Here is a 17,500-nt window from a genome sequence, read left to right as displayed (position 1 = left end):
GGTACGAAAAAATTGGGCAAATTCCGTACTGTACCTTACCTTAGGCTTGGATATCTATCACTATCACTACGCAATTACTGTTAATGCATATTTGGACATCAGCAATTGACTAGACTAAAAAAAATTCACTGGTAGAATACTAAGGTATTTTATATTTCATTTTGCAATATACTATGCATGTGTTAATTCTTTAATTAATATGTGACGTCTGTGTCTAATTCTTGAATTAATAACAACAAAAGTTTGAAGCATGACAAATATAATCCTATATTATGCTTCGGAAGAGTCTTCCCCCAGAAAAGCCCTATGCTTAACTATGATCTATTGAGTGTGTCTGCTGCCAGTCTGCCACTACAAGTGCTGTTTACGTTGCGTTACGCGAGTCATTCACGTACAATACGTGAGTGCAGTGAGCCAGTGACCGACATTAATGATCTGAGTGACTCGGTCTCAGAGTGAGTGAAACAGTGAGTTGAGCTCTACACGGTCGTGCATTTGTAATTTGTGGTGTTGCATTTGTAAGTTTTAAGGTTTTGGTGTTGTATTTGTAAGTTTTAAGGTTTTGGTGTTGCATTTGTAAGTTGTAAAGTTGTGGTGTTGCATTTGTAAAGTTGTGGCGTTGCATTTGTAATTTGTAAAGTTGAGAGTTTGTGGCGGAAAAATACAGGAGCAGCTAATACTATTTTGATATATTCAGTACCATTACCTGGAACTTTCCGGGTTTTTTTTTTCTCTTATTTGGCTGAACAATTAGGTATCATAGTTAAAAAAAAGGATAAATAATAAGGTTTCATATGCAGGGTTGTGAACATCGGAATGTAGAGTAATTTGCTCGACTGCAAAAGGTAATTGATATAGATAATATGAAGTTGTGAAATAATGTATCTTTCTTTGTTTACCGTTATATGCAGAATATATATATATATATATATATATATATATATATATATATATATATATATATATATATATATATATATATATATAAAGATAGAGAGAGAAAGGTCTATAGACTGCAATATATATATATATATATATATATATATATATATATATATATATATATATATATATATATAAAGATAGAGAGAAAGGTCTGTAGACTGCAATATATATATATATATATATATATATATATATATATATATATATATATATAAATAGAGAGAGAGAGAGAGAGAGAGAAACGTCTGTAGACTACATATATATATATATATATATATATATATATATATATATATATATATATATATATATATATATATATATATATATATATATATATATATATATATATATATATATATATATATATATATATATATATATATATATATATATATATATATATATATATATGATAAAGATAGAGAGAAACGTCTGTAGACTGCAATATATATATATATATATATATATATATATATATATAATAAAGATAGAGAGAAAAGTCTGTAGACTGCAATATATATATATATATATATATATATATATATATATATATATATATATATATATATATATATATACATATATATATAATAAAGATAGAGAGAAACGTCTGTAGACTGCAATATATATATATATATATATATATATATATATATATATATATATATATATATATATATATATATATATATATATATATATATATATATATATATATATATGAGAGAGAGAGAGAGAGAGAGAGAGAGAGAGAGAGAGAGAGAGAGAGAGAGAGAGAGAGAGAGAGAGAGAGGTAAACAGTAAAATAAAATACTATAATTTGATTGTCGTGAATTTTAATTTATAATATTTTCATATTGTTTTCCATGCAACGAAATCTCTGCAACTTTATGTATGTCTATACATACATATTATACATAGCCTACACATACGCACATAATTACATACAGTTTGATGAAAGATACAGATGTTAGGTGGGAGTCTGCAGGACTGTAATGGAGATTTATGATCTGTGCTTGTGTTAAGCTAGTGTCATAGTGCATATATTTCCTTTCTCCTCAGGTACCTCGCTTCGCTTTTGACAGTCTCTAGTGCCACCTGCCACCTTGTTCCAAGTATGGGGAGGAAGCGTGAATTTATAGGCTGTAATTTCTATAAAATCACGAAAACTACAGCAAAATGCACACTCTGTGATTATCTTTATCAACCAAAATCTGGCTCTGATGTGCATAGTAAACCCTTAATGGATCATCTGAAACGAAAGCACGAGAAGGAATTTCAGAAGGAGGTTGAGGAAGCAGAGCAGAGCACATCTCAAGGAGAAAAGCGAGGGCAAATAACAAAATTCTTTAGTAATGCTGATTACAATTCTTCGCAAAAAAAGCCTCGAATTCACAACATAACTTTTCATGCTAGCAAGGAGTATATTCAAGAGCTTGCAGTAGAAGCTGTAACAGTTAATGGGCTACCTCTGTCAGTTTTTGAAAAGTCTGCATTATCTAAGTTGATGGAACCTATATTGTCTAATGTAGGCATTTCACTTAATCGAAAAGCAACACGATCACTAACTATGCAAGCTGCTGAAAAAAAGATAGCAGAACTAAAACCTCATCTCAGCTCTCGCATGGTAAGCATCAAGACTGACTTGTGCACTCGTCGAGGACGACATTTCATAGGAATTAACATTCAAACTGTGATTGATGGTGAGCTGAAGATAATTACAGCGGCTGTTAAGGAAATGACAGGGAGAGCCACAGGTGCAGAAATACGTAAAGTCCTTCTTGAAAGTTTGCAGAAGTTTGGAATTAATGAGACAAATATATATACACTGACCACAGATAATGGAGCAAATGTTGTGAAAGCAGGTGAAATTATGAAGCAGAATTCAGTTACAATTACAATAACTGACGATCCTGACCAAGCAGAGGATAGTAGCGAAGATGAGATTATATGGGAAAATGTAGAGTATGCTTCCACTGACACAGAACAGTTAGAAAACTGGGAAGAGGCATTAAATCATGTCACAACAGCAGCTGATGGAGTCATTTCCGTTAGATGTGCTGCTCATACGTTACAGCTATGCGTGCATGATATGATCAACGGAAATCAATCTGTAAAATCTTTGCTAACTAAAGTGCGCAAAGTAGTGAAGAAAACCCATACACAGAATATGAGGTTAGTATTTAGAAAAAATGACAAACCACTGCCCAAATTGGATTGCGAAACAAGATGGGGCTCATCTTATGAGATGCTACAGAGTGTCATGGCAAGCAAATCTTTTTTATGCCAAATAGGACTTGCCAATGAATCGCTTTTGATACCTGAAGATGACTGGCAAACTATTGAAGACCTTTTACTCTGTCTCAAACCTGTGTACAATACGACCATTACCATACAAATGCAGAAACTGACTGCTGGAATTTCCTTGGTGAGTGGTTAAAATGTAAAATGCTTCTGTCAAAATCATCTAGACAGTTTTCAGCCGACCTTATGACTGCCATGCAGAATCGAGAGCTTTCTCTACTCAACAATGCAGCATTCCTGGCAGCCATTTATCTTGATCCAAGATTTCAGTGCCTATTAGTTGAACCACAAAAAGATCTTGCAATGCTGCACCTCACTGCATTGTGGAAGAGAATTGTGTCATTGCAAAGCTCTAGTAATTTTCAGGATGATTTTACAAGAAAAAATGAAGAAAAGAACTTGAGTGAAAGCCAAAGTGGAAATGAAGAGAGCTCAAAAGATATAATTGACCAAATATTGTCTGCTGCTGATAACAACCGAAAAAGGGAGAGCAAAGTAGTGGATTATGATGCTTTGCGATTAACCGAAATAAAACAAACAATTAGGCATTTCAATAACTGTACTCGAATAGAAAAAAGGGAAGATATATTCACGTGGTGGAATAAACATCCACACCAAGATTTGAAGGCTATAGCCGAGGTAGCCCTTGCACTTCCTGTCACTCAAGTGAGTGTAGAGCGAACATTCTCAGGGTTGAGGTACATTTTGGATGAACTAAGACTAGGCCTGAAGGATGATATAATAGATGCCATTATGTTTCTAAGATGCAATACATAATCAATTTGAACTCTTATGTTTGGTTAAAAGAAGGTGCTATTGGAAGGTATTTTCCTATAGCCTAGGCTACAAGCTTTATTTTATCAATGTCGAGAAAAACGATTTAGTTTATTTTATTACATCTTAACTTCTTAACTTTAGTTTATGAATGTTGAGAAAAAAATATTTAGTTTATTTTCTTACATCGTAACTTTAGTTTATCAATGTCGAGAAAAAAAAATTATTTTATTTTATTACATCGTAACTTTTGAATGTTGAGAAACAAATTAGTTTATTTTATTACATGGTAACATCAGGCAATGGTTTTAAGTTCTATTAATGGTTTGATTATTGTATATTTTTTTTTCAAAATAAAATCCTTAAAAGAGGAAGTGATGGTTTCAATAATATTATTATTATTATCCAAAGAGTCACAATACTGGGAAATATTTTGAATAATATTTCATACACTATATTTCATGTTCTAAATATACGGTATGGTTTCATGGCAAAACATGTTTTATGAATCCAAAAGTGAGTACTCTTGGTCTTGTATTAAAAACAAAGGTACAGTATTAATATTTCTACAAATATCCTAAGCAGCAGCAGCCATTTTAGTACGGTAAAGGTACGGAATTACGGTACGGTATTTATTCCGTACTGTACGGTACGGAAAAATTATTGATAGTACGGTACGAAATTACGGTACGGTATTTTAGCCAGGTACGGAGTACGGAAAAACATTACGTACCGTACCGTACTACCAGCCTTGGCTGGGGGCTTGTAAGTCTGGCGGCACGGAGTAGATTTTCCCACGACGTGACGTATGCGCTGGAGATCGTCGGAGGAGGTTGTAGAAGGAAAAAACTCGGCAGGGACGACCAACGGGTCGCCATACACCATTTCGGCTGCCGAGACGTCGAGGGCGTCTTTAGGAGTGGTCCTTAGTCCAAGGAGGACCCAGGGAAGCTGAGTAAACCAGTTGCAATCCTTGCAGCGGGACATCAAAGCTGCTTTGAGGGTGCGATGAAAACGTTCAACCATTCCATTGGCAGCGGGGTTGTAGGCCGTTGTCTGATGTAGGGTGATGCCCAGGAGATTCGCTAATGACGTCCATAATTAAGACGTGAAAGTGGTTCCCCTGTCAGAACTTCAGAAGTAATATGCTTAGGGATACCAAATCTTGAAATCCATCCAGAGAGTAAGGCGGATGTACATGAGGCGGACGTTGCAGTTTCCATGGGAATGGCTTCAGGCCAACGAGTGGAGCGGTCGATGACGGTAAACAGGTAACGATGTCCTTGTGATGTGGGTAGGGGGCCTACAACGTCGACGTGAATGTGTGCGAAACGACGCTGAGGTTTAGGAAAGGGGCCCACTCCTGAATCCGTGTGTCGATGTACTTTGGAAGTTTGGCAAGAAGTACAGGCGCAGACCCAATCCTTAGCATCCTTAGAAATGCCGTGCCAAATGAACTTTGCCTTCAGCAGCTGTGCAGTAGAACGGCACGAGGGATGTGAAAGGCCGTGGATGAAATCAAACACCTGTCGGCGCAGGGGAGCAGGAATCCAAGGTCGCGGTCTACCAGTACTGACATCACAGAGGAGGGTGGTGTTGGAGTTTTCAAGGGGAAAATCCTCCCAACGGAGGGACGTGCAGGATGTCCTACAAGCTTGATACTCTGGATCCTGTCGTTGGGCTTCAGCCAGGGCGTTGTAATCCAATCCCAGTTGAACGGCAGCCAACGTGTTTCTTGACAGGGCATCGGCAACGGGATTCATTTTCCCAGGGACGTATTGGAGGGTGCAATTGTATTCAGCCACGGCGGAGAGATGTCGACGTTGTCGGGCAGACCAGGCGTCAGACTGTCGAGTGAAGGCGTGCACCAGAGGCATGTGGTCTGTGCGAATGACGAAGGGCGTACCTTCTAAGAAATGGCGAAAGTGACGGACAGCCAAGTGCACCGCCAGCAATTCTCGATCGAAGGTAGAATAACCAGATTCTGCCTTGGACAGTTTTCTGCTGAAGAAGGCCAATGGGCGGGGCGAGCCTTTGACCACCTGCTCGAGTACTGCACCAATAGCGACGTCGCTGGCATCGGTGGAGAGAAGGAGAGGGGCGTGTGGGATAGGAAAAGTGAGCCGCAGCAGTTGATAGGGCCTTCTTTGCATTGCAGAAGGCCGCTTCTTGAAGGGGACCCCACTTCAAGTCCTTTGGCTTGCCCTTGAGGGAGGCGTAGAGGGGAGCAAGAGTGGCGGCAATGGCTGGCAGAAAACGGTGATAATAGTTGATCATGCCCAAGAATTCCTGCAGAGCTTTGACGGTCGAGGGCGTGGGGAAATTCTGAACGGCTGCTACCTTTTCAGGGAGGGGATGGACTCCTTCAGGAGTGATACGGTGCCCTAAGAACGACACTTCGTTGGCGCCAAAGGTACACTTGTCGTACCGAACTACAAGGCCGTTTTGTTGCAGGCGGTCGAGCACGATGCGCAGGTGACGGCGGTGTTCCTCTTTTGAGGAGGAGAACACAAGTATGTCGTCCACATAACCTACACAGAAAGGGAGGTCCCCTAAGATGCCATCCATGAGACGTTGAAACGGTGCCCCAGCATTACGAAGGCCAAAACAGGAGTAATTGAAGGTGTATGTGCCAAAAGGAGTGGTGATGGCGGTCTTGGGATGTCTTCTGGGTTCATAGGCACCTGATAATACCCCTTCAGGAGGTCGAGCGTAGAGAAAACCTTTGCTTTGTGCAGGTAGGAGGTTACATCGGCAATGTTTGGGAGGGGGTAGTGATCCGGTTCTGTTTGCATGTTCAGGTGCCTGTAATCCCCGCACGGGCGGAGGGAGCCGTCTTTCTTCAGAACGATGTGTAAGGGTGACGACCATGGGCTGGAGGCCTTTTGGCAAAGGCCCATTTTCTCCATTTCGGCGAACGTCTGTTTGGCGGCTGCCAATCGTTCCGGTGCCAGACGTCTGAATTTTGCGAAGACTGGGGGTCCCGTCGTCTTGATATGGTGATAAATACCGGGCTTGGCAGGAACCGTGGGCGTTTGGCGAAGTTCTGGAAGGAAAACTTCCGGATACGACGTGAGGAGGTGGGCGTAGGCATCCGTGGGTTCGCTGATGGGGAGAGCGAGGTTAGAGGGGGCGGGTTGAAGAGGTGTCGACAAGTACGAGTCTGCGTTGACCAATCGTCGGTGGGCGACATCGACCAGAAGGTGGAAATGAGAGAGGAAATCCGCACCGAGGATTGGCATTGTGACGTCAGCAACGAGAAACTTCCAATTGAATTTACCGTTTCCGAACGATAATGTGAGGTTCTCGTAACCGTAGGTGGGTATCGCAGATCCGTTGGCAGCTACCAAGCGGACGTCGGCAGATGTAGACAGACTACGTTGTGCCTTGAAGAGTTTCCTTGGCAAAAGAGAACGACAAGCACCCGTGTCTACCAAAAATCGCACGCCCGTTCCTGCATCCTGTAAAAAGAAAAGATTAGAAACATGGGAGGCCACCGCCACAAGCGATGGCCTACTTACACGTTTTTTGGCCACTGACAATCTTTGGCACATTTCTTCGCCGTTGCCCCGAATCTGAAGTGGTAGTAGCAAAACTGCGGCGGATGGGAGGTAGTAAGTGGCTGTAGAAGTCGTTCGTTGGGGCGCGAGCGATTGGTGGGTGGTGGGCGGCTTTGTCGCCGCTTCGGCACGTCACGGGGTAGGCGTGTATGTCCTACGGCATTCATGTCAGCTTCGGTTGACGTTGAATAGGCATCCTCGTCGTCGGGGGTGGAGGCGTTGATGGAGGTCTTGAAGTGGCTGTCCATAAGGGCGTCGGCTTTGGTCTTCAAGTCCTTTATGGCAGCGCGCACAGGTTCAGGTAAACGGCGTATCCAAAGGGCACGGAGTAGGTTCACCTCACGAGGAGAGCCGTCTGCGGCAGGTTGAAGGCGAGCGATACTGGTCATTTCCCTGAGGGCAAGCGAAGCCCTTTGGTCCCCCAACGGTTGTTGCGAGAGCTGAAAAAGCTTTGCTATACGGGCGGCTGGCGACGGCGAGTACTGCGGCAGAAGGTATGATTTGAGGTCGTCATACGCTATTGGGGTGTCTCCTTGTTCACAAAGCCAGTCGGATATTTCTGGGAAGGTGTCCTCGGGTATCGCCGCGAGAACATAATCAGCTTTGGTGGTTGAGCGAGTCACGCCCCTGATACGAAACTGGACTTCTGCGTGCTGAAACCAAGCAAACGCCTCTCCGCTGGCAAACGATGAAAGTTTGAATGGCGCGGTCGCAGCACCAACTGCCGTAGAGTCCGCCATAGTACCAACGATGAAGGGGCGAGGGGGTGGGGGTGGAAGGCGGTGGGAGCGAGTCGACTTCCGGGGTCACCAATGTGACGGGCCGAGAGAGGATGTGAACTCAAAGGCAGATTGGAAACGACTGAGTTATATTATTATAGAACACTCTCCTTTATATACAAAACGGCAAGGCAACAGGACATGGCATGTTCGAGAGACAGACAAAGTTCAGAGGAAAACCGGAGACATGATCATTCAGGTTCTTTTTAGTGCGAGGGAAGAGCGCAGATACAAGCATAATATATATAATAGGAATTATGTACAATTGTGTGACACACGGTTGGTACATACAATATAACTTGATAAAACCAAAATTAGATGCTAATTATGGAATTATTGTCTGAATAACACTATTTAATCAATACTAAATTGTTTAAAGAGAAAAGAGTAACCTTATTTAATTAACTCTAAAAACTCTATTCAATTTACACTAAATAACCCTATCTGATTAACACTAAATAACTATTTCATCAACCTCAAACAACCATATTTAATTAACTTTAAAAAACTATTTGATTAACACTCAATAACTATTTCAAACAACCTTATTTGATTAACTTTAAAAAACTATTTGATTTACACTTAATAACCCTATTGGATTTACACTAAACCCAATTCATAAACCCTAAATAACCCTATCTCATTAACCCTAAATAACCATATTTCATCAACCCTAAATAACCATATTTCAGTAACCAATAACCCTATTTCATTAACCACAAATAACCCTATTTAATTAACTTTATAAACTATTTGATTTACACTGAATATCCCTATTTCATTAACCGTAAATAACCCTATTTCATCAACCAGAAATAACCCTATTTAATTAACTTTAAAAACTATTTGATTTACACTGAATATCCCTATTTCATCAACCCTAAATAACCCTATTTCATCAACCCTAAACAACATTATTTCATCAACCCTAAATAACCCTATTTCAGTAACCATAAATAACCCTATTTAATTAACTTTTAAAACTATTTGATTTACACTGAATATCCCTATTTTATTAACCCTAAATATCCCTATTTCATTAACCCTAAATAACCCTATTGCATTACCCCCCCCCCCCTCCAACTAGCCTATATAACCATCTTTAAAAACTATTTGATTTACACTAAATAACTCTTTTTTAAATATGTCTGATTTCGGTCACTAATTCATAATTCGTTTTTAATTTTCCTTCCTTCGTTAAAAGGAACTAATCAAAAAGCATTTTCTTCTTATTCTAATGTGACTTTATATTTTTTATTGAAATGAAATAATTCTGTAAACCATGAATATATATTTCCTAATGAAATATTCGGCGAAAAAAATAGAATGATATCAAGAAAAAAAAAAGTTATGAATAACTGATTTTTTATCGGACTCAATCAGAATTATGTTTTCAAAATTTTAGGTAATTTGAGTAAGCGGTTCTGATAATTACTCTATATCTGTGGATATATATATTTTTTTCATTAAATTTCTTAACCCTTGTTTTTTAATTAAATATCTAAATGAAATATATTATCATGACCCACCATCAATAAATATAAATTTTTATTTTCCCTTGAATTTATAAACCATTGTTTTTAGGTAAATATCTAATATTTTATGTTTCATTATTACTCCCAATACCTCTAAATATACATTTTAATTTATCTTTTATTTCATAATCCATCATTTTTTAAGATTAAATTTTGTTTTTCATCTTTATATTCATATTCATATTCATATTCATGTTTATATTTATATTTATATTTATTTATATTTTATATATATATATATATATATATATATATATATATATATATATATATATATATATATATATATATATATATATATATATATATATATATATATATATATATATATATATATATACATATATATATGTATATATATATATATATATATATATATATATATATATATATATATATATATATATATATACAGTCAGACATTTGCTCTGTTATTTAATGGAGATCATCTGGTAATAGTAACTCATTTTAGTTACTGACTAAATTATAAGAAAATTTAAAACTTTCTGAAATCATAATGTGATCTATCATAATCAGATTTTTGAAGGGCACACCTGAAGAATGGACACTGTGCCTTTGACTGTAATTATCAAAATATTATGAGAGCTGTTATAAGAATCCTTTAATCCTTCCAATCTCGTTTCCAAAACAATTGAATACTAAAATCCTTAGGTGGAACAATTAAAATAGATTTGCAAACTCTTTTGTATGATAGTTTTCAGCTATTGCAAATTAATCCCGAAAAATTAGATTTCCTGTTGCACACATTTTTTTTTAAATATATTTTCTTGTGTCACATATACTTGTTTTGTCTACACTATGTCTCGCTTCACACGAGCGGATTTTCACCATAAGGAAATATTTCTACTCTTTAGAAAGAATGTCTATGCACAAGCGGATTTTTTTCGTAGGAAAATATTTTCGCTCTTTAGGAAACATGTCTCCACACGTACGGTTATTTTCCATACGGAAATATTTCCGCTCGTTAGCAAGCATATCTTCACACGAGTGGATTTTTCCTGTACGGAAATATTTCCAATCTTTAGGAACCATGTCTTCACACGAGCGGAATTTACTATACGGAAATATTTCCACTCTTTGCGATGCATGTCTCCAAACATTCGGTCATTTTTCGTACGGAAATATTTCCGCTCGTTAAGAAGCATATCTTCACATGAGTGGATTTTTCCTGTACAGAAATATTTCCACTCTTTAGGAACCATGTCTTCACACAAGCGGATTTTACCATACGGAAATATTTCCATTCTTTGGGAAGCATGTCTTGACATGAGTGGATATTTACCGTATGGAAATATTTCTGCTCTTTAGAAGGCATGTTTTCACGTGAGTGGATATTTACCATATGGAAATATTTCCACTCTTTAGGAAGCATGTCTTCACATGAGTGGATTTTTACCATACGGAAATATTTCTACTCTTTAGGAAGCATGTCTTCACACGAGCGGATCTTTACCATACGGAAATATTTCCGCTTTTTAGGAAGAATGTCTTCACATGAGCAGTTTTTTCCGTACGGAATAAAATTTCACTCTTTTCGAAGCATTTCTTCACACGAGAGGATTATCACCGATCGGCCTCCTAGTTTCTATAAGCCACTATATGAACCGGGCTGGCTAGCAGTGTACGTGGCTAGTAAATCACTATTTCCACGCGGATAAAACTGCCCTACAAAAATCTGCACATGTGAAGCAAGCCTATATGTAGACATTTAATTGCATTTGCTTGTTAATCAATGTTCCTAGTAAGCCGTTGGAATGTGTTTAGAAAATATACGTTTTTAGAACAAGTCTTTCAAGAGAGATTAGTTCATCACGCGTTTAACTGGACTCCACAAGGAAATATTTCTACTCTTTAGAAAGAATGTCTATGCACAAGCGGATTTTTTTCGTAGGGAAATATTTTCGCTCTTTAGGAAGCATGTAAGAGTTGTAAGACCCTGGCTTACGTGGCTGAGAACTATGAAGTGTGAAGTAGATGATGAATGGAGAAGTATTGAATTAGAAGCTCAAGATAGAGACGAGTGGTAAAATCTAACAGAGTCCTTTTGCATCAATAGGCGTAGGAGGAGATGATGGTGATAATTTCAAAACTAAGCCAAAGGAAAAGCGACTGTATCGCACGTGTATCACAAGCGCTCATACACCATAACGGTATTTCTGTTTTTTATTTTTTTTGGTATATTATCATTATCGCTCTCCCTTCTCACTGATAACCTGGTTATGCCTGTATCTTCTTGAATCATTATATTTAACTTTTGTGCCGTTCTTGCTTGAAGAGGGTTGTATGTATACTCATATTCCGTCCAAATAAAGTTAGTTACATTCACCTTGTTTCTCAGTTATTACCTAACTACCTCGTCTGCACACAACCAACACATTCATATTTGAAACCGAAAATGAATTTCTATTACATAACGTGATTGAGTTTACTACTCACAAGCAAAGTGCAACTGTATCACCAATAGGGTTTATAAAGGACATAAAAGATTTGTTGATCTTTCGGAGTAAATATGCTAAGAATCAACACAAACTTACGAGTGTTATGGCAATAAGTTGCTACCTTCAATGGGGCTAACTCCTGACTCGTAAATGAAATCCAATGTGTCTTTTGTTTTGGGTAAACAGAGGCAACTAAAGAGGATAGAACCAAAGTACTTGAAAATTAATTAGATTTTATCAAGATTATATAGTTATATGGAAACTTATATGGAGTATTATTGATTGATGAAATAATTGTACATTTTAGATGTAAGATAGAAAATGTTTTAAAGCTTTATTAAAAGAATTTCTATAAAGAAAGGCATCAGTGGCCAATGTCGTGTAAATTTCCAAAGTGAAGATCTAAGTAAATAAAACTTAGAAAATGTTGGACAAATTTATTAAAAGAATTATTTCAAAGGAAGGCATTAGTGGACCATGTTGTGGAAATTTCCACCAGTGTGGGTTAATCCACCTTTCAAAATATAAATTGATATAAGAAAGTTAAATGTTGAGAAATATATATATTTGAAGCATTGAAATAATATAAGAAAAGTTGAATGATGAAAAATATATATTCTTCCTGGCCACATATTTCTAAACAGTATATCATTTTGTCTATTCACTGTACGAAAACATTATCAAAATTTATAACTTTTTAGACAATCTTATAACTTCTTACAACTAACAACCTTATCCATTTAATTCAAACTTGTTTATATTCATAGTGCGAAAACATTTTAGAATTATAACTTTTTTAGCTAATTTTATAACTTCTTTGGATTAACCGTATTACCCATTCTATTCTAACAAGTTTTAAAAGTTTGAAGGCCACTCATGAATGGAAGAGACAAAGGGACAATGACAATGTCTTAACTGGCCACTTACACATATGACCAGTGCCCAAGCTCTATCCTCACCCAAGCTAGTACCAGGGAGGAACAGACAATGTCTGCTGATGACTCGACAGGTAGACATATAGGCTCCCCCCAAAACACCCTTTTTGGATGGTGAGGTTGCAGACACTACAAGAAACTACCGAGCTAGGGCGAATCTCGAACCTCAGTCAGGCCACTATAACCCCATACTATATCATTCCTTGTTCAAAGGTTTTAAGGTTTAAAGGCAGATCATGAATGGCAGAGGCAAGGGTCAGTGACATTACCCTATAAAGAAGGAAAATGACCTAGAGACTGACTATATGCACATATAACCAGCGCCAAAGACCCCTCTCCAGCTAGGACGAACCAGGGAGAGCCAGACAATATCTGTTGATGACTCAACAGGTAGATAAATAGGCTCCCCAAGGATGGTGAGGTTACAGACACTAAAAGAAACTACCGAGCTAGGGTGAGACTCGAAGCCCAGTCTCCAATAGGCTTCTAGAACCACTTAGTGTATTTTTCCTAGTTGTGAACTCGAACTCCAGACAGGAACGTTTCCAATAGTCTACTATAACCCCTTAGTATACAATTCGTTGTTATAAAGATCCATTTAATAAAAGTATCTAAGCCTTCTCAATGATCAAAGAGGTGTTCTATTTTGGCATCCCGAGTCTGGAGGCATTTTGTATGCAAAAGAGATTCCGGAAAAACGAAATAGAAGGAGCTTTGCGAAAAAACTCTTTTTGCTCACCACCTGAGACTTTCTATTTATTTGCCAGAAAGTATTCACATATCTTAAAAAATGAATGCAATTGAGGGAGAAGTTTAATATTGGAATACTTATTATAGTCTTTAGCTATTGGATAAAAAATGTATTTTACAATTCTGCTTTAGGAATAATTTTCTAATTTGATTCTTATTCTAATTTTGAATATCAGATTTATAGTTCCATGACCATATTATAATTTATGAAAACCGTTCTTAGCACACAAATTCTTGATTTATCACATTCAATTTCAAAGTTATTTCTTCAAAAGGAATAGTCTACCTGAAATCTCTACTATATGATGAAGAGCAAATGTCTGGCTATATATATATATACATATATATATATATATATATATATATATATATATATATATATATATATATATATATATATATATATATATATATATATATACATCATCATCATCATCATCATCATCTCCTCCTACGCCTATTGACGCAAAAGATCTCGGTAAGATTTTGCCATTCATCCTCTCCTACTTCGCGCTTCATATTCATCAGCCATGTAGGCCTGGGCCTTCCAATTCTTCTAGTGCCTTGTGGAGCCCAGTTAAACGTTTGGTGAACTATGTCTTTCCGGTCATGCTGAGTAGCATTGACAATCATATAACTATGCGGTCTCTCCCCGTACCTCAGGTTTGGGAGAAGTAGTAGTCATAACCTGGTGGGAGATGGTACCCCAAGAGGTACGCTTGGAAAACACAACTGCTGTGTTGTACTTAGGAAAGGGGGAGGGTTGAATCTGTGTGAGTGTGTATGCATATCGATCTAAATATTTAGCCGTCATTTTTGACGGGTTGTGTACACTGGTTACTTACATTTCTGAGCCCCATTTCGAAGAGAAGCATAAGATTCTATTCAATGTACCCCAACACAACAGGACAACATGGCCTGTAACTAGTGAAAGTACATATTGGTCTCTGAAACTTTTTAGCTTTCACAAAGTCTGTGGGAAGTTTGGGACAAGCCAAGCGGGAGCCCATCCCTAAGTTTTGATATAATAACATCCCGCGAATATATCAGAGTTTACCGAAGTTACGGAGATTTCCTTGAGGTAGAAGGTGGCTATGAATTTTCCTCGTCACGGTTATAACTATAAGCGAAGAGCTTGTAGTAGAAATCTGATTAATAGAATGTTATTATGTGCTATATGTGATTAACAGAGGGACATTCAGTAGAGTGCAGACCTCCACCGTAGCATCTTATTTTTCGACTTTTTGCTCGACTTTGACCTTGACCTTTGATCTTAACATGCATTAATTGACGTGGATTTCCATATAGTCAAATATGAACCAAGTTTGAAGTCTCTGTGACAACGATGTCCAAACTTATGGCTGATTTCGTGAATTGGACATTTTGCTTGACCGTGACCTTGACCTTCAACTTTGACCTTCCAAACTTTAATCATTTCCAGCTTTGTACATACCAGCTAATCCCTGCAAGTTTTATTAATCTACGGTTAAAATTGTGGCTAGGAACCTGTTCACAAACAAACACACAAACACACAAACAGGGGGTAAAACATAACCTCCTTCCAACTTCGTTGGCGGAGGTATCTAGAGGGACACTCAGTAGAGAACATGCCTTCGCCACGCCAAACAGCCTTATTTTGCTCTTAACTCCGCTGCGTACATTTACTTTGATGTATTTTCTTGCAAAATCTAATGGATTTGTTCTTGGGTCTTACCCCTCATGTCCATTTAGTTTCGTTGAAATTGGTTCAGTAGTTGTTGCGTAATGTTCGCATACAAAAAATAAACAAATGAATTATTTGCCATTTACCTAACATTGTGATTATTTTCAAAGTACTGGTGCGTAATTGTGCTTTGATGTATTTTATCCAAAATGTTACAGAGTTATCCTTGGGTCAGTCATACCCAACATGACTACCAAGTTTGATCAAAATTGCAACGGTATTTTTTGTGTAGAGTTGCTCGCAAACAAACAGGGTTAAAAACATATTATTTTCATTATCAATATATTCATGTAATCTCCAACTATATAATGCAATTGGGCAAAGATTTTATTCATAGAGTTGTGACAGAATGCGAAAAACTACAAACCCTGGAATCTTACTTACAAATAAATCTCTCTACAACACAAACTATCCCCTTACGTTATCACCAACCAAACTCTTGGACAGAAGGGACACTTAAACATTATCCTTAAAATCTAAACCCAATCACTAATCAAAGCACTAAAAAAACCTATTGTAAAACTAAAACACAACGAAACAAAAATAAAGGGAAGTTGGATCTGTGAATTGGGTAGAGGTCAGAGATATGTGGCATGAATTCCTCGAGGCCCTATACATCCTGTGGTGGGTAGAGGTCAGAGACATGGCATACGAAAGAGATATGTAGCATGAATTCATCGAGACCCGATACATCCTGTGATGGGTAGAGGTCAGAGACATGGCATACGAAAGAGATATGTGGCATGAATTCATCGAGGCCCTATACATCCTGTGGTGGGTAGAGGTCAGAGACATGGCATACGAAAGAGATATGTGGCATGAATTCGTCGAGGCCCTATACATCCTGTGATGGGTAGAGGTCAGAGACATGGCATACGATAGAGATATGTGGCATGAATTCATCGAGGCCCTATACATCCTGTGGTGGGTAGAGGTCAGAGACATGGCATACGAAAGAGATATGTGGCATGAATTCATCGAGGCCCTATACATCCTGTGATGGGTAGAGGTCAGAGACATGGCATACGCAAGAGATATGTGGCATGAATTCATCGAGGCCCTATGCATCCTGTGGTGGGTAGAGGTCAGAGACATGGCATACAAAAGAGATATGTGGCATGAATTCATCGAGGCCCTATACATCCTGTGGTGGGTAGAGGTCAGAGACATGGCATACGCAAGAGATATGTGGCATGAATTCATCGAGGCCCTATACATCCTGTGGTGGGTAGAGGTCAGAGACATGGCATACGAAAGAGATATGTGGCATGAATTCATCGAGGCCCTATACATCCTGTGGTGGGTTGAGGTCAGAGAGATAGCACAAGAAAGGGATATGTGGCGTTGTAAACCTTTTTTAATATATTATATAACTTTAACTTTCTGATGTAAAGGTGAGGATATAGAGACATGTCAAACTTGTAACACTGTTCTAAAATCCATTTAATCCTAACTGCCAAGGTTGGCTGCTGTTAAATTTGTGTCTGGATATTTAATGTAGAATGACTTTTTGGAAGTTAAATTGTTAAACTGAGTACTGATTATTTTGCTGTTCCTTTTGATTGTAGCATTGAGGAAGCGGTGCCGGTTTTAGTATGTGGCCTACCTTTCAAATATGGCTTAACCTAACCTAACCTAACCTAACCTAACAAGCCAGGTAGGCCACATACTTACCAGGATAAAAAAAGGTAGGCCACATACTAAACCGGCACCGAGGAAGCCTCTGGAGTAGC

The sequence above is a fragment of the Palaemon carinicauda genome, chromosome 27 (genome assembly GCF_036898095.1).
Source record: "Palaemon carinicauda isolate YSFRI2023 chromosome 27, ASM3689809v2, whole genome shotgun sequence".
Lineage (NCBI taxonomy): Eukaryota > Metazoa > Arthropoda > Malacostraca > Decapoda > Palaemonidae > Palaemon > Palaemon carinicauda.
The sequence above is the reverse complement of the archived record's forward strand: the minus strand, read 5'-3'. Positions refer to the sequence as shown.